We start from the raw sequence: 26,691 nt of genomic DNA, 5'->3' as shown, positions 1-26,691 counted from the left end.
GTATTACTCTTTGATTAGCTTCCTCACGTTCACGCAAATCCTGTAGTTCTCTTTGACTGTTAGCCTGCTCACGCCATTTCTGACTTTCTCTTTATTTGTTCTCAGCCTGCTCACACAATTCCTCTCTTTTTCTTTGACTGTCCTCAGCCTGCTCACGCAATTCCTTTACATCTCTTTGAGTGTTCTCAACTTGCTCATGCAATTCCTGTATCAATCTTTGAGTAGCTTCCTCATGCTCATGAGATTCCTGTATTGATCTTTGGTTTGCCTCCTCTTTCCCTATCACGCTCATACTGAGTCCTTTGCAAGTTTTCAGTCTTTTCATTCACCATTTTTACTAGTAGTTTTTGTAGTACTTTTTGGGAACTCTCTTCTGGATTAGTCATTTTCTGTCCTGTCACCTGATTACCATGAATGGGAGTTGAGATACCCAGACTTGCCATTTTTCTTGTTTTTTTTTTTTCTCTGGCTTGTTCTGCCTATTTGGTATGAAAGTAACACCAATTTTGTGCTAGAACACTATTTTATGGCAAGCATCAACCAAAGTCCTATAGTTGCAGTCAAAAGGTTGCAGATACAATCTAGTTCAACAGATGCAATCTATTCAACATCAAACAACTATGGATTAATGGGCTAAGAACAGCAAAGAAGAATTTTCAAACCGGAAATTATTAGATATAGGGAGAAATCTGGGGAAAAATAGGATTAGAGGGATGTGGAGAGGTAAAAGGAGAGTGAATTTAACCAGTCCTAATCTGAGAGACGGAAATGGATTGGACAGAATGATAGGAGGGAGATTAAAAAAAAAAACAAGAAAAAATGGAAAAACAAAAATTTAAATTTAAAAAGTGAAACACTTAAAAAATTATGCAAGATTAAAGAAGTGATATTGAGAGAAGAAGGATAGGATGAGAGTAAGGGAGGTATAAAAAAGAGACATGAAAAACTAAAAAATGAAATTTCTTAAAAAATTATGTAGGTATAAAGAGATAATACTGCTATTAAAGAATTTAAGCCTAAGAGATTTTGAATTGAGTAATAAATATCTGGGTTAAGTGTGTATACAATGGGGGATAAGGTCTAATAATCGATGACAGGTATATATCTGAGGATGATCAGAACAGCAATTAAATCACGCAAAAAAGAACGAAAGAGAAGAAAAAATGTAAAGAATGAAAAATAGAAAAAAAAGAAGAGAAAAAGGAAAAAAAAAGTACCAAAAGGTCAGTAGAGATTAAATACACACACACACACACACACACACACACACACACACATCTAAAATAAAAATTATGTGAGGAAAAAAGATTAATAGAAAACAATATTTTTAAAAAATTAAAAATTAAAAAAATAAAGTACAAAAAAAGAATTCTTTGATTTTTTTGGGGGGAGGGGATAGATGGGAAGATCCTGTATCTCCCTTGTGTCCTAGCCAGTCTCTTGGTGGAGTCTCTGGCCTGCTTGTGGTGTTTGGTTTTCCTGTGGCTTGATTGGTTTCTTAAGTCAGTTTGTTTGAACAGGCAGAAAAATGCTCTGCTTTACCCTGGATTTTGTGATCCTCCTCCCAGGCTAGTTCAGTGGGAGGAGATCTGCTTTGGGTATCACAAAAGAGGGAAATGGCTGTTTCCTCTAGTTTGGAGATGCTGTGATGAGGCTAAGTTCTGAGTAGAGTTGAAGCCTTTCAGCATACAGTAGCTTTTCCCTTAGGGCTAGCTTCTGAGAGACTCACAGAGCCCAGCCTGGAGCCATTCTCAGGGCTTATGTTTACTGAATTTCAATTGATTGTCTAGGCTGCTGTAGGGAGGGGCAGCCTCTGGCTCTGTTTACCCAGTGAAGAAAGCTACTCCTCCAGGGGCAGAGCTTACCCTGCCTGGGCTGGGTGACTTTCCCGGATGGAGCTTAGCCTGGCAGGCCAGGTCAGGTCCCTGTGACCTGCTAAATGACTCTTTTGTTTTCTTCCAAGACCTGAGTTGGAGCTAGCTGCTTACCCAGGCCTTTGTCAGTATCAAAGATGGAGATCTCCAGTGGTAGAGGGGAGGGGTGGCCTTCCCTCCTCTGCTCCCTGAGAAGGAGTGAGAATGTCAGGGTTCTACTCACTCTGGAGTCTTGGTTCCTAGATCATCTCTGGTCTGCGATCTGCAGGATGAAAATATCTGCTCCTTGTCAGTTCCTGCTGGTGTTGAGTAGAATCCACTCGCCAGCTGTGTCTGGAGCCTTTGTCTGTGTTGTAGGTATGGCGGCTATGGTCGCCACCGCCACCATAGCCGCAGCTACCGGCAAGTGCTCAGATCTGGCTCTTTGCCTGGATTTTCCCTCTTTGGCCAAATTCTCTGTACTGTGATGGCACACTTGGTGTAATTCTCTGGCCTACGACTGCTCACTGGAACACTAAAAGTACTTTCTATGCAAGAGCTTGTTTAGCCTCCAGCTTCTCCTCCACCATCTTCCTCCGACCCTCTTGTATTCTGTTTTCTGATCATAATGTATGGAACCGGTCATCAGCCACTAAGCTTCTAATCCTCAGTTAAAAGTGGCTTCCACTTTGCTATTAGAAGAGATTGTGGTCTGAATATGCTTCCATGTTATTTGAATGTGCTAGAGCATATCTGTGAGATAAATTCCTAATAGGAACTGTTAAGTTAAAGGATAGTAAGCTTTAAATTCAACAGATTCTGATAAATTGCCTTTCATATCATTTCAGTGATTTGCACTTATACCATTCAAATAAAAGAGGATCTACTTTCCCTTTCCATACCAAGACTGTATGCTAGCAGAATCATAATCTATGTCAAATTGCTGGTCAAAAATATTATCTTAGTGGAATTTTAATTTGCATTTCTTTCATGATGAATAAAATTGCCCATCTTATCTCCTGCTAAATAATTTGTCACTTTCTGTGGACTGGTTGTCTTTTCTTATCACTTAGAAACTATCAATTTATATGTTAGGGAGATTAACTCTTTTTCTGTAACACAAATTTCAAAATTTCCCAAGTTGTAATTGTGATTTTGTATATAATGTTTATAATTGGTTTCTTTATACATGTACTCATTGTAGATTTTTATATAAAGACCATAACCAGTATTCCTTTAGGATTAAACACTGGCTTTTCTGGAAACAGAATAACCTTTGGCATAAACAGACCTTGGCTTGAATACAAGTCATAGTACAATGCTAGCTTCTCAAAATGGAGACATTCACTGTGTATAAACATACACCACAGAAATTTTTTGTTGTTGTTGTTGTTTTTTATTTAATTTTATTTTTTTGTGAATACACTGTACAGAGGGGTTACAATTACATGGGCAGGATAATGCGTACATTTCTTATCAAGCATTGCAGCCTCCTCCTGTGTTTACCCTTCACGTCCCTTCCCAGCCTCCCCCCCAATCCTCCCCGCCTCCCACCCCAACCAACGTTGTAAAGCTCTTTTTTGACATGACAACTTGTATTTCTCATTGTTGCAACAGGTCCACCTGTATCCTTAAACGACCTGTTTTTCCCCATCTCCTCTACAAGTTATACTGACATCAAATATAGTGAAAGCAGGGGTTATACTGTGGGGGAGGGACATACAAAGCAACAAAGAGATAATCTTATAAATGCGTTAGAAACAACTGCATGAAAGAAAAAAACATTAAAATACATATCTAAGGGTTCATTTTCCTAACATCACATTATCTGACCTTTTCCGCTTTACTCATACATATACTAGATATTGCAAATAAGGGAAACCATGGGACCTATGTTTCTTTGGGCCTGGCTTACTTCACTTAATATATTTTTTTCCAAGTTTTTCCATTTCCTAACAAATGGGGCAATGTCATTCTTTCTGATGGAGGAACAGAATTCCATACCACAGAAATTTTTAAAAATCAGCATGACCTCTTAAAATCATTTTAAATTTTCTTCAATCTTATTTCAGCCTAGAAGATAGCTTTCAGAAATGAAAACTTTAACTGAATTTTGATATTTTATTATTCATTTTATTATTATTTTATTCAAATGAAATTGCATTTAAGGAGGATTACATAAATAAACCTTGAAAGATATTTGTCAATCATGGCTTTTTCCTTCTTTCCAAAGTTTATAATAAACCGTATTCAGCCAAGTCAATTCCTTCAGTGAATTAAAAGAAGATAAATAGCCAAGTATTGGTGGCACATGGTAATCTCAGCATTTGGGAATCTGAGATAAAATGATCATTAGTTTGAATCCAGCTGGTGATACATAGGAAAACTATGTCTCAAAAAAAAAAAATAGCAAAAGAAGCCAGGCACAGGTGGCTCACCCTTGTACTCCTAGCTACTCAGGAGGCTGATATCTGAGGATCACAATACAAAGCCAGCCTGGGGCAGAAAAGTTTGTGAGACTCTTATCTCCAATAAACCACTAGAAAACCAGAAGTGGCACTGTGGCTTAAGTGGTAGAGCACTTGCCTTGAGCTGAAGAGCACAGGGACAGTGCCCAAGCCCAGAGTTTATGCCCCACAACCACCACCACCAATAACAACAACAAAAAGCAAAAGATAACTAACCAACCAACCAACCAATCACCCAACCAGGCAACCAACAAAAGCCAAAAACAATAGTTATTACTGAAATTTGTAATGTTCCAGATGGAATCAGCTTAGATCTTGCTTCTTGTTTGTTTTTTGTCATTTAAAAAAATCAATAGTATTATAATGTTAACCTAAACAGAGAACTGCTACAACCTGTTTATCTAATTGTTTCATTGTAGATGTTACTCCTTTGTGAAAGTAAAAAGATTTCATGGAGCATACTTCTCTGTCCAAAATCAGCAGGGAAAGAAGCTTGATTTTTGAATCAGTCAAAATCTTAAGAAGACAAAACAAACAAAATTGGTATTTGAGATGTCAAGGAGGAAAAATCATACCTTGATGCTTTGAGTTTTATAAACTAGACCTGATAGAGATTTTGTTATTTGGATTGAAATAAAATATTTCTTATCACCTACTTGACACCATTTTTTCTTTGCCAATATTAAAAAGGAAGAGAATTTTGCTTTAGTTGACTTTCATAGATACAAATGAAGAGAAAATGATCAAGATTTATGCTACCCAAATGTAACATGCCTGAAAATAGGCCTATAGTTATTCAAAGTATGCTTTTATAATAGTAGGCTAAGCACAAATCCTAGTGAAACCCTTTCAGAAAGTATTTTTGTGCCTAATTTGCTAAACTTTGGCTAGATCAGCCCTCTGAATTAGCTTTTATTTAGAAAGATTTAAAATTCTTTGGTGATGTGGAAGCCTGGTCTGATGAGTAGTTCATCAGCCCATTACAGTGTTGGAGAGAGAGATGGTAAGCTTGTCCACTGACTTACTGCCTAACCTTGACCAAGTCATGTCATTGATTGTAACTCTGTAACTCTTGAGGAATGCGTTCTATTTGAGAAAGGGTTTTATAGACTTACATCCTAAAATAAAGATCAGTTAACATTCTCAGCATGCAAATGTGTCTTAGGGCATGTATCTGCTGACAGGGTACACTTGTTTTTGTCAAGTTTTGGTGAGACTAAGGATGTTCTATATGTGGAGGCCACATGCTTTCTATATTTAAGTTTTCTTTTTCTAAATTGATACTCTTATTACTGTGAATAAAAACCTGCTATTGCTCTTCCCTTTAACGAAATCTTAACATAAATATACAAAAACTCCATTTGTTACAAATTAAACATCATTTTTTGAGTTCAGGTAAATGATAGAGTTTAACACTTCACTGCTCTGGCTGGCCACAGTTTATTTTCCAGGTAGACATAAGAAAGTGCTGGGTGCCTTTTTAATGCACCATCTTCCCATTTTTTCCCCAATGGGAGAGTTAAAAAAAACTGAATGAATATTCACACTTCACTTTTAGCTCCAGGCTAAAATGTATAATGCACCATATTTTAGTTTTTAAAAATAATCACCTTGTCAGAGTTCAATGGCAAAGTGAAGTCAACTCTGTCAATAGAGACCATTTGAGGGCAAAAACTACACTCTGCTCTCTTGAGAATAATTTCATTTGAATACTCCTGATTTTTTTTTACCTACCACCTTTTCTTGGAATGCTCCATGGAACAATATAATGAAGTCTAAAATACCACATTTTGAAAATTCATCTCTACTGACAGCACATAACTGACAAGTATCAATGTTCTCATATACTGTCCCTATTTGAACACTGTATTTCTTAGTACATAAAGTACATGTCTAGAACTTCCTTTTTAAAATCCACAAGCAGAGAAAGAAACCTGGATTCCCATATGTCTGACAATGTATTGCATGAATATGTTAACGCCATCACAACACCAACTGCTTTCATTGTTTTGCTGTAAGTAGAATCACAGGCCTGATTGTAGTTTTCAACATATCTTTTTTGTTGTTTGTTTGAAGTCAATAAATTTTTATTTAATCATTTTCACATGTTGTGATTCCCTCACTTCCCATCAAAGTGAAGTGCAAGATTTCTCTTGGAATCTAAGGCAACACTTTTTGAAAGAAAGAATTCCAGCCACACCACTGCTCAGGAGGCTGAGATCTTAGGATTGACTGATAGGTCCAAATAACCAACAAAAACATGGAACTCACACGACAAAGCACAGGTTCAGAGTTTAATCTCCAGTGTCAGCCCATCCAAACACAGCCCTGCCACAAATTTTTCTTAGGGTTTCCATTAGCACCCCTATAAGAAGAAAGAAAAGCAGTTATTGAAAATATTTGGGTTAAAAAGGTATCAGACCAGTGGCGTTGTGGCTCAAGTGGTAGAGCGCTAGCCTTGAGCTGAAAAGCTGAGGGACAGTGCCCAGGACTGATGAAAAAAAAAAAAAAGAGGCATCAGACCATATCTATACAAGAGAATCTTGGCAACTGACACTGGGTGAGCAATGGGAGCAAGTTTAAGTTTTTTATATTTATTTATTTACTTATACTTTTTTTTTTTTTAATGTCGTAGGCCTTGAATTCTGGGCCTGGGTGCTGTCCCTCAGTTTTTCAGCTCCAGGCAAGTGCTCTACCACTTGAGCCACAGCACCAGTTCCAGTTTTCTGGTGGTTTATTGGAGATTAGAGTCTCATGGACTTTCCTGCCTGGGCTGGCTTTGAACCGTGATCCTCAGATCTCAGCCTCCTGAGTAGCTAGGATTACAGGTATAAGCCACCTGCACCCAGCTGTTTTTTATTTTATACTTTGTTTTCAAACAATGACCAAACAGATTTTCACTATTTATTCTTGATATTTGAGAGACCAGATACATACCAATTTCCTCCTGTTTGAAGTCAAGTAAGCTAGGATTATTTCTCATCTTTCTGTTATTAAAACAGAGTTTTCTTTAACCATTTGGTATTTGTTGTTGTTGGTTTTATGCTTTTGTTCTGATGTCCTGTGAAAATCACTTCTCAGGGCTGAGATGGCTTTAATCACAGTAGCAAAGTCTACCATTCTGCAATGACATTCTTATTTGAGATTTTTAGAAGCTACTCAAAAGAAAAGTTCAATGTGAATTCAAGTGGTAGTCACTGACAGAACTGAAATATATTCCATCTGAGAAAACTCTTTGGTGTAATACACTTGCCTTAAATTTCAGAAGTAGTTGAGAAAATTCAGATGATAATATGAGAGCAAAAGCCAGCAGTACTTCAAAATAGTTTATCCCCCCCCCACACACACACCAAAAATGTATTGAACTGTAGTAAATGAGCAAAGTATAACTTAACCTTGGAATTTCATAAAGGTCAAAGACAGCTTTGTAGACAAAAGTTCTAAACGGTCTATGTTCTGAAGCTCTCTATGAATTTTTCTTTGTTGTAGAATTCTATACATGTGGATCTGCTTTTCTAAGAGATTGTAATAAAAATCCACCAAAGTAAATCACAGAACTCTCTCTATATATGAGTATTTGTACAACATATACATAGCAGATCTATAAATACCAAATAAATATACATATGAGATACCTGCATTCTATTTATAAGCTGAGAAACACTCTAGACTGAGGATAATAGACATATAACATAATATTGTCAACATGAGAGAGAAACTCTGTGTGTGTGTGCGTGTGTGTGTGTGTGTGTATGTGTGTGTGTGTATAAGATTTTGGTATCGGTCCTGGGTCTTGAACTCAGAGCCTCATCACTGTCCCTGAGTTTTTGCTCAAGGCTAGCACTTTATCACTTGAGCCACAGATCCATTTCTGGCTTTTTTTGTTTGTTTTGGTAGATTGCAGATAAGAATCTCATAGATAAACTTACATATAAGACAAATGCTATAGAAATAAAAAAAACAGTAACAACAGGGAATAAACCAACAGATAATAAAGAAAAAAAGAAATGAAATAATTGCAAGCAGCACAATAAAAAACTCTCTTATTTACATTTCTTGGAAATAAGATTTCAATAAGAATCATTTTATATGGGTCATACCCACATCGCTATTGAGCCATTGTGATCCTCTGCGAAATATCACAGAAATGGTAAGACCAAGGGTGAACCAATGCAACAGTGATAGTCCCTAGATGCTATGTTGGAAATGAATTTTTCAAGTTAGGGGGAAGAGGAGAGTTGGGAGGGGGAAAGTGGGAGAAAATGAGGGAAGGGATAACACTGTAGCTGTAACCCCTCTGTACATCACCTTTACAACAAAATTTTCAAAAATTATTTTTAAAAAATCTCATGGATATTTCTGCCTGGGCTGGCTTTGAATCACAATCCTCAGATCCTAGCCTCCAGAGCTTGAATTACAGGCATGAGTGACCAGTGACCCACCTAAAATATTTTTGTACTGGTTTAAAATGAGTATCAGGTAAATATTCTTCAACAGAATCCAGTTAGGTGATCAAATGAAGATTGTTCACATTCTGCTGTCTTCATTAAGGAAGTAGAGATCATGTTGCATTACCTGCCTTGTGTTTCTTCCCATTGTTCTCCCTAGGTAGCTCCTGGGTGTATCTATCCTGTGGCACCAACAAAACAATTAAAATTGTGGACTTAGACGTCCTTCTCTAAGAAGACATGGACTACTTCGACATGGTTTTTGGTGGTTAACTTTTATTGAATTAAATTTAATGTTGTCTGTACACAAACTCAAGAAATATAATTATCATCGTACTCTCACTGACAAAGAAACTGAATCAGCAGTTTCGGATAACAGTTCTAGAAATCCCTCAAATAATTAGGGAACCATGATCAATTTAATAGATATGTATTATCAAATGGGATGCTGAAATGTAGTGGTCAGGCCACAATACAGTTACTGCATTTAATTCATTAAAGGATTTTGGAATGTTGTTATTATAGTAGAACTAGAAAAAGGATCAGGAACCTGGAAAAGTTCAACCTAGAGAAGGCTTCTGGGACCACTATTTCATCATTTTCTCTCTTTCCTTACTTCCTTCTCTTTATTTCTCTTTCTTTCCTTCCTTCTTTCTCTTTATTTCTCTTTCTTTTCTTCCTTCCTTCCTTCCTTCCTTTCTTTCTCTCTCTCTCTTTCTCTCTCTCTCTTTCTCTCTATCTCTTTCTCTCTTTCTTCTTTCTCTCTCTTTCTTTCTTTCTTCTTTCTCTCTCTTTCTCTCTTTCTTTCTCTCTTTCTCTCTTTCTCTCTTTCTCTCTTTCTTTCTTTCTTTCTTTCTTTCTTTCTCTCTTTCCTGTCTGGTACTGGGGCATGAACTCAGACTGGAAATCTTAGTTACGTTGAATTGAGGCTGGAACTCTACCATGTGAACCACATTTCTACTTCTAGCTTTTTGCTGCTTAATTGAAAATAAGAATCTCCAGGGTTTATCTAATTGTCTGGTTTCAAACCATGATCCTCAGACCTCAACCTCTTGAGAGCTAGTATTGCAGAGGCGAGCTACCTGCTCCCTGCTTGGTCATTTTTCTGTAAAGCAAATGATGCTTGTTTTGGTGGCTACATGGGAAATAATTAAATGAGTTGCTATAATTAGATAGAGGCACTGTGATTGAGACCTTTAATTTTTTAAATAGTTTTAGATTGTAAAATAAAATAAATACAATTTTATCATTATTAATTTTATCAATGTAGCAATATTTTTACAGAAAACTTTGAATTTCTATCCCTTGAACATAATATTGTAATTTATTTTTCAGTTTGAATAAACTTACCTGTAAGAAAATTTTGAGATCTTCTCATAATTTCTTCTCAATTTGGAATATGCCTATAGAACATTTCTCTGACCTAAGTATTGCCTTTGATAGTGGTCAGCCTCAATTACATTCATTCCTTCTCTAATTGGATGAATTCTATACAGGCTCCAAGGACACTTGTGAGTGGTAATTTTGACTCAAAAGTGTACTTATTACTCAAAAGTGTAATCACTAAACATGAATACTCTAGAACTTGGAAGAAATACATGGTTAAAAGGAAAAAGAGCAGCTTTCATTTGCTTTCAGACCCTTGAAAATGTGCCTTTCCAGAATTTTTAATTCTGATGAGGATGAGTTGGGGTAGGGGGCACAGACTCTTATTCACTGTTGGTGGGAATCTAAATTAGTCTCCATACTCTATTGAAATCATTGCAGAGATGGTTAAAAAACTTAAAAATACAATTACCATACAATTCTTCTATATCACTTCTGTGTATCTACCCCAAGGACTTAAAATCAGTTTATTGCACAGATAATCTGCATAACTGTACTCATCACTGAGCTAGTCATCTTAGCTACATCATGGAATCAATCTAGATGCCCATCAATGGGTGAATGGAAAATGAAAATATGTCATATCTACTCAGCCATTAAGAAGAATGAAATGATGTCATTAGCTAGAAAATGGATGGAACTGGAGCTCATCATGTTAAGTGAAATAAGTCAGTCCCACAATGACAAGTATCACGTTTGGTTTTATTTCTCATTATGAGAAACTAAAAGAAATCAAATGAAAACTAACCAACCAACCTAAAACAGGTCATGAGAATAAAGAGGAAACAAGGGAAATGGAAGAAAATTGGGAAGAAAAAAGGGGGATAACAAAAATAATAGAGGCGTGAACATGCTGAAAGCACACTCTAAGTAGATTATATACATGTACAGAAATGTCATGGTTTAATATATACCAATAAAAAGATAATAAATACATGAAATCCCTCCCAAAAGTAAATAAAGCATACCTAGTTACAATACTTAAAAAAAGAAGGAAAGCTGGGCATGGTAGCTCATGACTATAATCTAGCTACTCAGGAGGCTGAGATCTGAGGATTGCAGTTCAAAGCCAGCCTGGGCAGGAAAGGCTGTGAGACTCATCTCCAAACCATTCAGAAAACCACAAGTAGTGCTATGGTTCAAGTAGTAGAGCGCTAGCCTTGAGCTGAAGAGCTGAGACACAGAATTCAGGCCCCACGACTGACAAAAAAAAAAAAAAAAAGGAATGAAAATGTGCCTCACTATTTCTTCTCATTGCATTGAGCTCTGTTTAGCTGCAGGAAAGTTGGTTAGTAAGGTGTGATTTTCTGCTTCCTAATTATTTTTTCCCATTTTTCTCATGGTCAGATCAATTTTAATGATCATGAGCTAGCTACAACTTATAGGCAAGATTTAGAAAATCACACTCAAGTCCTAAGTAATAAAGAATTCAGTCAATATTTTTGAACTATCCTAAAGCTACATAAGGAATTAGTATCTTCTGACACTGGAAAGTAGCCAGCTTTATCTCCAACATAAAAAAAGAAAATGTATATAATTTATTATTTCAATTTGCACAAGTTCATCTACAGCCCAAACATCAATGTAACACAGAGTATATATTTCATTTCAGTGAAGAAAGACTAAACGGAATCAATAGACTTAGTACCGTATGAAGGTCAACAGACTCTGGATCATTCAGGCTAACCTGTGTGTGTGTGTGTGTGTGCGTGTGTGTGTGTGTGTGTGTGTGTGTGTGTGTGTGTGTGTGTGTGAGTGTGTGTGTGTGTGGTGTGTGCCTTATTGCCCTGCATATTTAAAAGGACAAATCTAGGATTATTGTAATCTGAGTGACCAAGAATGTATATGAAATCTGATGCATAATCAATCTTTAGTCACCACTCTGTCATGCACCTGTGGTCTGCTTGCAGCTTAAAGCATATTCATTCATTTCTGATCCATGCTCTTTACTTTCTACATTGAATAAAAAACTGGGAGGAGCATAGCTTTTTAATGTTTTATTTTGTGCCAATGTTGGGCTTGAATTTAGGGCCTTCAGTGCTGTCCCTGAACATATTTTGCTCAAGGCTAATACTCTACACTTGAGCCACATCTCCACTTGCAACTTATTAGTGATTAATTGGAGATTAAAGTATCAATGGACTTTGCTTCCTGGGCTAACTTTGAACTGTGATGCTCAAATCACAGGCTTCTGAGTAGATAGAATATATGCATGAGGCTTATTTAAAATGACATCATACCATCTTGCTGAAGGTAGCCTTGAACTCACTTTCTACCAAGTGCCAGAATTAAAGGGATGTATCATCATCACAAGACAGTATTTTCTACTTTCAAAACTATTTATTTAAACATAAAACAATAAATGTTGACAAGGCTGTTGGAGAAAAAAGAACTCTTACAGTGTGAATGTAAATTAGCCCAGCTATTTTTTTTTTTGGTCCGGTTGTGGGGCCTGAACTCTGGGCGTGAGCGCTGTAGCTCAGCTCTTCAGCTCAAGGCTAGCACTCTACCACTTGAGCCACAGCGCCACTTCTGGCTTTTTTTTTCTTTTTGCTTATATGGTGCTGAGGAATTGAACCCAGGGCCTCAGGCATGCAAGGCAAGCGCTCTACCACTGAGCCAACTTCCCAGCCCCAGTCCAGCTACTTTTGAATTAAATATGGATGTTTCTCAAAAAAAAAAACCCCAAAAATAGAATTATCATATGATATAGGTATACTACAATTGATAAATATATATATATATATATATATATATATACAGACACACAGGAATGAAAATCAACATATATATCAACATATAATTTTAGAACAATGATATTCACAATATGAAAGTTAGGGAGTCAGCTGGGGTACTAGCCAATAGATAAATGCATTAAGAAAATATGATATAGATATATCACCATATATGGGGGTGTATACATGTGCATATAATGGAATATTATTCTGCCATAAATAAAAATGAAATTATTTTATTTGTAAGAAAATGGGTGGAATGAATTCATCATATTAAGTAAAATAAGCTAGATTTAGAAAGACAAATGTTACATTTTCTCTCATATGTATGTAGACCTAGAAGGAAAATTTACATGAAAATAGAAAGGCAATTATTAGGTAAGAGGAAGGGGTTTGTGTAAAGCAGATATTGAGGGTTCAATTTAACTAAAGTATGGTATTTTCATTTATAAACATGTTACAACGAAACCCATTATTTTGTAATAAAATGTCTAAAAATCAGTTCATTTAATTATGGATTGCAGACTGATGTAATTTATTGAAATAAAGTAAATAAGATTTTATATTTCTTTAAAAACTTTCCATTAGGAGAATCATATCCTTTATTTTTTGAAATTCCTATGAAATTTTAGAAATTTATGTAACAGATCTATCTAGTTTAACCATTCCAAACTTGTGTAATAGTACTTGTGTATAGTAGATAGCTTCTTTCATGGTTATCCCAAAAGTAACGAAATTATGTTAATAGAGTCATATTAGCAGTATTAGAGGAAATCATCCCATAATAGCCAATGGACTGAACCTCCTTGTGAAGTTAAACAGAGAACATGTCACAAAGATGTCTTCTTTCAAAGAAGGCCTTCTGAAATCTAACAGTACAGAATCTCCAACATCAGTCATAAATGACAATGCCCTTTCTTTCATCTTCATTTTTGCTTTTTCTCTTTTGCTTCTCAAAACCTACCACACTCTCAGCAGGCTTTTCTTCTTGAAGCGACTGATGTAGAAAATATAAAAGGTTCACTTATTAGTGGAGCAGGTAAATAAGGGTTTAAGACACTATCTGAAGGGTAGCTAGAAAGCTACTCTTTAGCTAGGACACTTAGGGTGGTTACTGTTTGTACTGTTATGTACTCCAAAAGTGGAGAGCAGGAGTATTTTGGTTAAAGGCCATTCAGGAAAACAATTCACAAGCCCCCATCTGATAGGTGAGCATACTTGTGCTTGCTTATCATCCCAGTTACATCAGGAAGTTTATGTAAGAAGATCGTGGTCCAGACTGGCCTGGGCAGAGATGAGACCTTATCTCAAAAAAAGAACCTGAGAAAGAATGAAATAGAGACCAACTGGTACAACAACTAGCTAGTATTAAGCATAAAGCCGTGAGTTCAGTCTCCAGCATGATCAATCAATCAATCAACCAAAGAACAACCAGCCACTCTTACTGCAGAGGCTGGTAAAAGCTCATTTGTAATATTGTAGAAACACTTTTGTTCTAGAAGCCCAAAATAAGCCTGTCCTGTAAGAGTCACTACTGTAGCCTTCATTCACTCATAAAAATTAAAATTCTAAAAGTGACTCCCTAATTTCCATTATTTTGATGTGATAATTTTGTATATTGTGAAATAAACTAAAATATAAGTATTGGATTTTTTATGACTAAAACATATTTTTTCTATCTCGAAGATTGTATTTTAATGCATAAGAATAAGTGGCTAACTTTTGGTGGGGTTGTATATACCCATAAAAATATATACCCTTAGTTGCTATTTTTTTTGCAGGTTTGAATCCATTTTTAGTAAGTATTTTATTGTGACAATACCATACTGAGGGGTTACAATTGCATGAGCAAGGTAATGAGTACATTGTTGCCTCCTCCTTTGTTTTTACAGAGAAATGTCTCTGAAGAAGAAAGAAGGATGGCCAATAGACACATGAAGAAATGCTCAACCCCCCTAGCCATTAAAGAAATGTAAATCAAAACAACACTGAGATACCACCTCACCCCAGTTAGAATGGATATAATCAAGAACTCTAATAACAACAGATGCTGGAGGGGATGGGGATAGAAGGGAACCCTACTGCATTGTTGGTGGGAGTGTAAACTTGTTCAACCACTTTGGAAAGTAGTATGGAGGTTCCTCAAAAGAGTCCACATAGAGCTCCCCTATGACCCAGCAATCCCGCTTCTGGGATCACAAACAAGACCATACTAAAGCTCTCAGCATAACTATGTTTATTGAAGCATTATTCATGATAGCTAAGATATGGAACCAACCCAGATGCCCCTCAGTAGATGAATGGATCAAGAAAATGTGGTATATACACACACAAAGGAATTCTATGCCTCCATTGTAAGGAATGACATTGCCCCAATTGTTAGGAAATGCAAAGACTCGGAAAAAATTATATTAAGTGAAGTAAGCCAAGCCCAAAGAAACATAGGTCCCATGGTTCCCCTCATTTGCAATAACTAGTATATGTCTGACACAAGCAGAAACAGTCAGATAAGTTGATGTTAGGTGAAATGAACCCCAAGATAAGGACACAACTGGTTTTTCTTTCTTGCTATTTATAAGATGATTGCTTTGTTGCTTTTTATGTCACTGCCCCACGGTATAACCCCTGTTTTCACTGTATTTGATGTTGATATAATTTGTGGAGGGAAGGGAAAAAACAAATTGTTTAAATAGGGATACGAGTGGACCCATTGCAACAATGAGATGTACAAGATGCTATGCAGTAAAACGAACTTTAGAACTTTGGCGGGGGTGGGGCAGCATGGTGGGGAGTGTAGTCTTGAAGCTATTTAAGAAATTGAATAAATGGTTTATGCTCTGCTCAATATAAGTGCTCATATACATAATAATACACACATGTTGGAAATAGTATTATGAGCTCTCTTAATTACTTGTTTATCCATGAGTATTTAATATGTCCTAGAATAACAATATGGTAAGTTTACAGGTTAGGTCACAATTTACTATCCCTGAAGGAGGTTTTGTTGGTGCTTTGGAATTAAAAAAATAGCTGACAAGGCATTCAATCCTCAATGCATTCTCTAGGAATAACAGTTGGTGAGCTTGAAATAAATGTTGAGGGTTTTTGGAGTTATACCAACTTCATTTTGAAAATGAAACTTCTTCATTGCTATCCATTGTGTATTTACGTGAAAATCATGAATAATTATCAGTGTGCATTCCAAATGGAATCCACATTAATTTCTATTAATGACAGGATGTTAAGTATGTAGACAAAAAAGAACTAGCTAATTAAAAGATTTCTGAAAGAGATTTCAGTTTCCTAAAGGTTCATACAAAATAATGTCTCCATTGAGGTAGTTCCTCTCATTGCCAAGTTTCTGTCATTTGCCAGGTTGTACTAACATGTACATTCAAATATTTCATGAAAAAGAACTGCAAGAAAGAACATCTTTCTGAATGAGTACACTCTAGCCTGACATCCACATATGAAGCAAACTATTGACTTGCCTCAATTACTATTGCAGCCAGTCATTAAATATTTACTGAGAATTACAACATATGCTAGGCATTGAATTATGATATATAATTATCTCTTTTTATTTTTGCAGCACTGAGGATTGAACTGAGAGCTTCTCATGCTATGTAGACCCTATAACCACTTGAATCACACCCCCAATCTTTCTCTGTATTGAGTAGTTTGAGCTAGGATAAAAAATAGATATAGGGTCTCCCTTTATGCCTGGACTAGCCTGGGTTGTGATCTGTTACCTTGTGCTTTCCCTTGTTACTGGGCATAACAGGTGCCCTATCACTGCACCCAGTCATTGTGTTTCCCCTGTAACAGGGATAACAATCACATACCCATGTACAGGACCAGTGAAATGGAATCCTGTGAACTTTCCAGCCCAGGCTGGCTTCAACTCACAGTCTGCTAATCTGTGCCTCTCAAGTAGAAAGATCTACAAGCTACAGGTGTAACACCCACCTTATCTTCACCTTTAAGATCTGTGTTCAACCGGATGAACAAGTAGGATTTGATGTGATAAGTATATTGGGGCAATATGGGGGATAAATCTAATTTATTTTTCTGGACTTGGAATATAGAGAAAATTTTAATGACCCTGTTGATACACAAACTTAAAAAAAGAGTAGGGTGTGGGATGAGAAATGTAAAGCATTTGAGGAAACAAGATGAGCGCTTGGAAAAGCTGCGCTGGAACTTAAGAGAAGCATGTAATGACCTGGAATTCAGAGGCCTATGAGTTTGATCCCCAAAGAAATAACAAACTACTTTAAATCCCACAGAAAATAAAAAGCTGGAAATGATTGCAGAATTTTAGACATTGGTGACCAGATCATATATAGTTAGTGGGCAAGAGAGAAATATTCATGATGAATTACTCAGAATTGGTGGTTGAATGGTTTTAGAAGGAAAACAAGGATTAAAAAATGACTCCTTAGTTTTTGTGTGTCATTTGATTAAAAGAACAATTTACAATAAGTTACTTATTAGAAAAACAGGCTGGGAAGGAACAACAGGTTTATTGATTTGATTGATTGATTGAATTTTATTGTCAAGGTGAATAGTTATAGTTGCATATGTAAAGTAATGAGTACATTTCTTTGCCATCATTGTTACCCCCCTCTCTCAGTTTTTCTCCCAATTTCGCTCCTCTCTGATTACCCCCAACCCAAGTTGTAAAGTTCATTTCCAGTATAATGTTTTGTGAGTATCACTGTTGCTTTGGTTCACCCTTGTCCTTGTCTCACCATTCTGTTGTTCCCTTTCCCTTCCCCAAATCAGATAAACGTATATAGAAGACATAGGGTATCAAAATCAAATACAGTGGATAAACCAGGGGATACCAAAGGGGGAAAAATGAAAGAAAAAGAAATAACTTCACATAGTACATTAAAAACAAGAACAAAGAAAATCCTTGTTTCCATAGCTTGGAGTTCATTTCTTTGGTTTCTCTTTTTTTCAAGTTAGAAATGTTTTTTTTTTTTTTTATTGTGAAAGTACCATACAGAGGGGTTACATTTAGATGGGCAAGATAAGAGTACATTTCTTATCAAGCATTGTTGCCTCCTCCTTTGTTTCCCCTTCCCATCCCTTCCCACTCCCCACCCCCCACCGTGGGGCCCCTCCTTCCAGTTTGACATAAGGTCTTATACATCTCATGGTTGCAATGGGTCCACCTGTATCCTTATTTCAACAATTTGTTTTTTCCCTTCCCCTCCTCAAATTATACCCACATCAAATACTGTGAAAACTGGAGTTAATTTCAATTAGCATTATTTTATATAGTCATATGTACATTGAGCTAATGCCATCATCTTCTAAGACTGTCCTAGACATATACTAATTATTCCAAATGAAGGAAACCATGGAACCTGTGTTTCTTTGGTTGTGGCTTACTTCACTTCATATGATTTTTTCCAACTCTTTCCATTTCTTTGTGAATGGGGTGGTGTCATTCTTTTTGATGGAAGCATAGAATTCCATTGTGTGCATATATCACATTTTCTTGATCCATTCATCTACTAGGGGACACCTGGGTTGTTTAGCTATGGTATTGGCCTTGTTTGTGATCATTTTGAAATGTTGAGCTGGAGATGAATCCATGCCAAAAGGTCTAGTTTTGAGATAGGTGAATTTGCTATTGTGAGTAAGACTTGGACTATGAATCTATCTATCTATCTATCTATCTATCTATCTATCTATCTATCTATCTATCTATCTATATATATATATATATATATGGTGTTGTTCGTGTGTCTATTGATAATTGAAGTCATGAAAAAGGATGAGATCAATGGAGAAGAACAGAAAGAGTGAGAGATGGAGAGAGAGAGAGAAAGAGAGAGAAAGAAAAGAAGAAAGAAAGAAAGAAAGAAGAAAGGAAGGAAGGAAGGAAGAAAGAAAGAAAGAGAGAGAGAGAGAGAAAGAAGGAAGGAAGGAAGGAGAAAGAAAGAAAGAAAGAAAGAAAGAAAGAAAGAAAGAAAGAAAGAAAGAAAGAAAGAAAGAAAGAAAGAAAGAAAGAAAGAAAGGAAGGAAGAAAGAAAGAAGAAAGAAAGGAAGGAAGGAAGAAAGAAAGAAAGAAAGAGAGAGAAAGAAGGAAGGAAGGAAGGAAGGAAGAAAGAAAGGAAGGAAGGAAGGAAGGAAGGAAGGAAGATAGATTAAGAGATAGAAAAGAAAAGGAAAAAAGGAAGAGAAGGGAAGAGACTCTGGATAAAATGAGATCAGCTTTAAGGACAACATTCTGTGGATGACATTCACTAGATGTCAAATTTAGTGAATTGGTAGGAGAATGTAAATTCAAAACAAGAATTGGAAGAACTCACCTGAACAGTGAGATAGAGCATACCTGATTGTCCAGATACTAACGAAAACGAGTGTTTCAAGAAGTCAAAAAGAATCAGTAATACTCTATCATTTTGGCTGCTTTTATAGTTTTGTGAACTGGGTGGCTTATAAAAACTTAAAATGTATGTCTCACTGTTCTGGAAATTGGGAAGTGCAAGGTCAAGGCACTGGAAGATTCATATCATGGGATGGTCAACTTTCTGGGTGATCAAACAAGTGTACCTACAAAGGTACTGTCCAAAATTTTTGGTAACAAATACATATCTAATAAATACACATCAATAAAATTTCAATAAAGATAAAACTCCCCCTCTCTTGTGTGTGTGTGTGTGTGCATGTTGAATATTTCAGTCCATTAGTTTTATCTGGCCTACCTGACATAAAAGTAACAGATAGGTTTCTATCTCTTCATCTAAGTAATACCTTTAACCTTTCTTAATGATTAGACACTGCCTTTTGTTTTCAGTCATGCTAGAGATTTTTAAAAAAAGCATAGGAGCCTGGAGGTTAATCCTTTTTGTACATTATTTCTTAATTTCTGCCACAGGAGTTCCCTTTCTGTTGTAGATATTTATTCAGAAAACCTGAAAATATGTTTTTTTAGAAAAAAACAACAGTTGGATTAGAACTATCATTCAGCACTTCTCAGTTATTAAATTACAAAGTTTGTAATTAACAACTGTTAAAGGAGAAGTTCTAATTTCATATGCATGTTTATTATCATGCTAAAGAAGTGAGTCTAATGTTTGTGGAACTGATATTGGGCTCAATACCATTCTTAAAATTACTTTGGCACAGTATAATAAGACTTGTAAACAGCCTGATATCTACTTAATCAGGAATGCTACAGGACTGTTTATCTTTTTTTTTTCTGGTCCTGGAACTTGAACTCAGGTCCAAGTGTCTATTTCTAAGCTTTTTTTGCTCAAGGCTTGTGCTCTACCACTTAATTCACAAAGTCAATTCTGGCTTTTTGCTGGTTATTTGAAGATAAAGATCTTGTAAATTTATTTGTCTGGGCTAATTCCAAACTCTGATTCTGTAATCTTGGCCTCTTGAATTGTGAGGATTGTAGATGTGAGCTAGCAGCACTCAATCCTTTTATATCTTAAGACATTATTTTTTAAAGAATTTTTGGAAAATGTATTTAGAAGATTTTATTTGTAAAAGAAAAAAGGTCTTTCAGAATCTTCAGTTCCGAATTTTAAGCAAACCATATAGGTGTAAATAATTTAAAACAGTATATTTCTATGACTAGAGACTTCAACTCAGACAAATATATAAAACCATCTCCTCCCAATTTTGCTTAAATTCAACCACTATCCTATCTCTTCAGTATTGTAGCTAAAAAACTTTAAAAAGAAACCCAAACTTTACAAAGTGGTCTTTTTTTCTTTCAAAAATTGAATAAGCTATTATTAATATCAAAATGATTACTACAACAAATATTTCTTGCTTAACATGTACACACACTGAAGATCTCTAAATAATTTTTTTTGGGGGGGGGTCCCGTCATGGGGCCTGAACTCTGGGCCTGGGCACTATCTCTCAGCTCTTCAGCTCAAGGCTAGAGCTCTACCACTTGAGCCACAGTGCCACTTCTGGCTTTTTTTCTTTTTTGCTTATGTGGTGCTGAGGAGTCGAACCCATGGCCTCATGCATGCAAGGCAAGCACTTTACCACTGAGCCACCTTCTCAGCTCTCTAAATAATTTTAAGTGGATAAATTCAGAGGACAAAGGAATGGTAAGTTAATATTTTATAATGGGACAAATTTCCTGTGGAAAATGCAAATGACTCAAATAAATTTAAAACATTTCAGAATTTTCAATTTTTTATAATATTTATTAAAATGTATATATAAAATGTGTGTTTCATGTAAAGTAAAAATCTGAGTAGCTCTGGCTTAAGTTTCAATTCTGGGCAGTACTCTCATTCTACTAGTAGAGTTGTGTAAAGGGAAAATGTATTGGTCTAAAAGAGATGTATTTTCATTTCAAAATATTCTCTTCAGAGATTTGTGAAGAAAACCAAGAATAATGAATAATAGAAGTCTAATAAATGAGTTTGTATATTACCTCTTTGTTTCCTCATAAACATAATTTCCATAATAAAAATAGATGATTTTAATCATTCTCTTTTTATACACATTTTTCAACTAGGTAAGCTTTTGTTGTTGAAAACTGCTAACAGTACATTTTGTTCTGCCTTTCCTCTTCTCCTAGTGCATCATTTACTGGTTGTGAATGCCCTGGCTCACATAGAATAGCTATTTAACTATATTTGTTTCTTTGTTGATAAATGAAGATGTGTGTGTATGTGTGTTTATTTTACCAAATATTATACTTACAAAGTTCCAGGACATAGACTCAACTGAACAAACATTAAACATTACCCACATTTTCCCATGTTGTAGCTTCATATCTGTCTGTCATAGAGTTGTGCTTACTATGTGGTAGTAAGTAAGATATGAGTTTATTTGAAAACTCAGAAGACCATCATACAAATACGTTTTACCTTTCTCAGTAAAGATTCTCATTTTTTATTTTTTAAATTTGTTATGTTTATCATAAATCACTCAATCTAATGTTTTGTTATGTTTCCAATTATGTTTTTATTTCACAGATACTGGCTTATACAAACTACAGTAAATTCACCTGCTGCGAAACTATGGCATTGTACATAATAGGTCTCCACAGACACCAGAACAGTGCCAAATGGATGTTGCTCCCTCACAGCAATAGATGAACACTATCTCAGGCCTCATTCTTCTATCAGGACTTTGTCCTGGGCTTACTTTCCTTTGTCATGCACTGTCGGGCTGGTTTTATGGCCTTATAACTAGCATGGTCACATGTAGTAAGAAGGGTTCCACTGTTGAGGTTTAATGCTCTACCTTAAGTCTTGAAATTCTTGAGAATTTTTTTTATCTGAGTTTATATTTTGAAAGTATTGTAATGGAGAAAATGATGAATACATCAGAGGTGAGATATGGATGTGGCTCACTGCCATCAATCTCAGTTCCTTGCTCTCTGCTCCTTTTCTGTGGGTCCTGGGCAGTGCCCTGATCTAAGGACTGAACCAGTCTAGAAATTCCAGAGGACTTTTCAAATTTGACCTCTGCAGGGGCCCTAGAAGGAACAGTGGCTGGTAAATCTGCATTTGATCACTTAAGACAATACTCAGCTTTTCTCCTTTGCTTTACTTTCATCATAACTCTTTATTTTGAATCCAAAACAGATGGATTTGATCCAATGAGCAATGAACAGCCATATTATCCCTGGATTTCTGAGGTTAGTTCCACACCCCTGTCTACACTCCTGTAACCTTTGAATCATTGTTCATGAAGACTCAGTGCTATGAGTCAAATTTTAGCTCCATATTTTACAGCTAGTACAAAAGATGACATTCATAACACTTGCACATATGACATCAGCCTTACAATATCGTGAATATTTTTTTTGTTTAATCAGTATTTTTGAGTGCTTGCTCAACACTGGATGCATTTGTCCATTCAGACATTTCTTGAATAGTTACTAGATGAGGAATTGTAATGGAGAAGTTAAGTGAATAATGGTAAATGAGAGATTCACATTTTCTAACCAGGTGGACATATTTTAGCTGACAGGAGAGGTAGACAGACAATATTAGACAAGTAGCTACCAACTTTGCCAATTATACAATATTTAGAGGCACTGAAAATATTTGAACTTTAAAATTAGCTTCATAAAACAGTAAACACACATACTAAACATTCCTTATAGCTGCTAGAAAATATGGATAGATTCTTATAGGGAATTATGTTTTTTTCCTGCATGTCCTAGATTAACACGATACCCTGGAAATAAGTGCAAAATATGATCAGTAAGTCCTGTGCCTATTGGGCATTGCTGAAGAGGAAATTTAAAGCTCTGGCCTCCAAATAGTTCAAGATATAACATATATATATATATATATATATATATATATGAATGAAATTAGTGGTAGAGAAACAGTGGAGTGACATGGCCAGTGAAGGCAAAGACTGCACACTGGGGAATGGTTTTGCAAAAACGTCCTGATGGCTGGGAGGAGAGAAGTGGAGTGGAGAGGGCATCTAGGTAAAGACACCATAATGAGAAGGGAAGAGGCTTCCTGAGTCAAGAGAATTTGAATAACAGCAAGGACTACCAAAATGCTTAGAGAAACAGTAAAAGCACAATTATAGGAAAGAATGATGTTACACATGAAAGATACTAAAATTTTCAGAGATTTGTGACTTAAAGTTAGATTTTTAAATATAATAGTTTATTCAGTGGTTTTTCTGGCTTAAAACTAAAGGGGAAGAATCTATAACAAGGCAAGTAATACTCAGTTGCCCAATGGTAATAGTAAATTTGCATAGGGATATTTAAATTAAAAATGCAGTATGAATTGTCATGATTTGAGACAAAAGAAAAAACAAGTGATTGAGACTGCAAACCTAGAATGAGGATGAAAGGGGATTTTCACAGAATAAAAAAAATGGGAGATGAATTAAGAAAAACAAAGTAACAGAAAAGAATAGAGTCCCTCCAGTAGTGTTGAAACCACAGTAAAATGAGGACAACCATTTTCTATCTTCACTAGCTTCTTGACTATGTCAACTCAATACTTGACAATGAAGTTGACAGTCCATTTGCCCTGAGAGGCTGAATAGCCTCCACTGTCACTGCAAATAACGCAGTTTCCTCAGTGAAGGTTGAACTAAATTACTCTAACAAGGCTAAATTAAAAATCAAACATGTTGATGCATTTAATGTGAGGCCCAGAGGACACAAAAGATCATCAAAAATGAGTGGCAATATTGATTGTCATAAATAACCCTTCATGGAGTAAAATAGCATCAGTGCTGACCCTTGAAATGCAGTTACTCTAGCTGACATATTTACTTACAGCTTATGCAATTTAGGAAAATTATTTTTTCTCAATACTTTTTTATTTTTAATGTGCTATCTTAACCTTTCCTTTCTTATCACAATCTACTTTCCTCTAAATGACAATAATGGTGACAATAATTTCCTCTTAATGTTAGTAACTTTAGGAAACTCCCATTTTTTATAGTAAATGTAGAAAGTAGATAAAACACACCTAATAATATTTTACAGAAAAATATCTATGGCTTATAAATACGTACAAAGAGAAAGCCTGAATATTGTGGATTAGCAATTGTTTAAATAATTTCTCTCAACTTTTATAGCATTTACATACATTTTCTAAAAGATGCACATGTCATAGTGTGCTCTTACTATTTTGCAAAATAGTACTTGCCTGTGCAATGAAATGTCATAAAAATTAATGTTATTAGCTAAAATTTGTTAAAATTGATTCTTAGATAATTTCTTAGGTAAATTCTTAGAACTAATCTGTAAAAAAATTTGAGATAAAGTAGCTGGCATATAGGAACTAAACAAGTCATTATCAAAAATTTAGTAATATTTTGTATTAATTTAGACTAAAGTATTTTTATTGTGATTGATTTCATAAATTTCACAAATTCCATAATATTGTGAGATAGTAATACTTAGTTAAAGTCACCAACACTTTCTAACCTTCATGAGGCAAATCGTCATTATTGTGGTCTATAAAGTTTGTGAATTCTATGAGCTTTGACCATACAGCTATTTCTTCCACTTGGGGGTGATATGTATATTTCTTTTCCTTTTTCTTAGTGTTAGCTGTTCCCTCTTTCCCTCTCATTCCCTCCCTCCCATTGCTGCCTTGGAGTTGCTTAGTTCATTTTCATCAATTAGACAAAAGTAATTTAAAAAATATTCTCTATCCTTATGCAAAGTTTCAACAATCCCAGAATATCATATAATATCATAGAAGAATGTAAGAAATTTCCATAAACAATGGCAAAATAACTGTGGGATCTATTTCTTTAAGAGTTTACATATAAACATGTAACAACTTGGTTTCCATAAATTCACCATTAAATCCATTTATTAATCCATGGTAAGAAGCAAGGGATATATTTAGAATGAATGCTTAAACACGGTATCTGTTAATATTATGCTTGTAGACATGCTTTTCAATCACATATTTGTTATCAGAATTGTAGTGTTGGGATTTATTATGGGTACTATGTAGACTAAGAGTTATTTTTTGTAATGTATATTCAGAATACAAATCTCTCTTGACATAAAATGTTACATCTATTATACTCTTTTAAAAAAAATTATTGTAAAGGTGACACACAGAGAGGTTACACTTACATGATTCTGGTAATGAGTATATCTTCTTGTGAACAGTGTCACCCCCAGCCCTCATTCTCTACCAGTTTCTCTTACTATTCAATCTAATACCCGATTAAATCCACAACCAAATGTCCAGACATTTAAGCTTCCTCTATAAACAAATATGTCCTCCTTCCACCATCTGCTTACCTCAGTCCAAGCTTTCTCCCTAACACATACATTTGATTCTGTCTCTCCCATGCTTCAGGACTGAAATTGCTAACATGACATCTACATCTCTTCAAAATAAAGCTCTCCAAAACATTTCATTGTCACATAATCTCTATGGCATCAAAAGTCCCCAGTTAGAGTAAGTGCATGAACAGGGGGCAATATAGTCCTGCACCCTTCCTCCATTACTAATGATAAACAACTAAACAACCTCTGGAAAAAGGAAAATAACCTGCCTAATGTTCTATAAGCATTACAGAATGTAACATCCTCAGAGAGTCAAGCAAGCACATACAAATGGGCAAATCAAGTGCAACATGAGTCTTGGTGATAGAGGACACTGAAGTCAGTTTCAAGAAATTCTCTGTTCAAAAAGATGAGGTCTTTATCAACCTATAGGATAAAATATTACAAAAATGTATTTTTTTCTTGGCCAGCAATAAGGAAGTAATAAGGATGTTTTTTGTACTTGTTGTACAAGTAGTCTATTTTGAGCTACAACCTCAGCTCCCTGGTCTTTAAAAAGCTATCTCAGGCATTATCTTGACGAAAAAGCACAAACAAAAGCACACAGAATAGAATACGGATGGCCCAGAAGAGAGAAGTAAGTTGAACAGAAGCCAGAAATCATCAAAGCAGGATAGGGAATTGAGATACATTAAACGAAGAATCATTGTCATTTTATGTCAGTGTGCAGAGGAATGAGAGAAAACATGGAATGTTAAGTTGAACTCTATGTTTCCAGCTGGGTAAATTGGTCAATACATATGGACATGTCTAGAGTGAAAAGGGCAGAAAGAAGAGCAGCTCTGCATCAAAGTAAGTCAAAGTAGAGAGAAGGAGGTAGGTTTGGGGATGTAAATAGGAGTCTTGTCCAATTGGTAATTGTATATAAAATCATAGGGCAATCATACAATTTCAGTTGTATAATGCCTAATAGTATCAAACCACATTAGCTAGTGAAGGGACAATATATGAAACTTTCTATAATGAAGCATTCTTTTTTTAATTGTGAAAATACTG

Source organism: Dipodomys spectabilis, unplaced genomic scaffold (assembly GCF_019054845.1).
Source record: "Dipodomys spectabilis isolate Male_0828 unplaced genomic scaffold, ASM1905484v1 ptg000015l, whole genome shotgun sequence".
NCBI classification, from domain to species: domain Eukaryota; kingdom Metazoa; phylum Chordata; class Mammalia; order Rodentia; family Heteromyidae; genus Dipodomys; species Dipodomys spectabilis.
Note: the sequence above shows the minus strand (reverse complement) of the source record.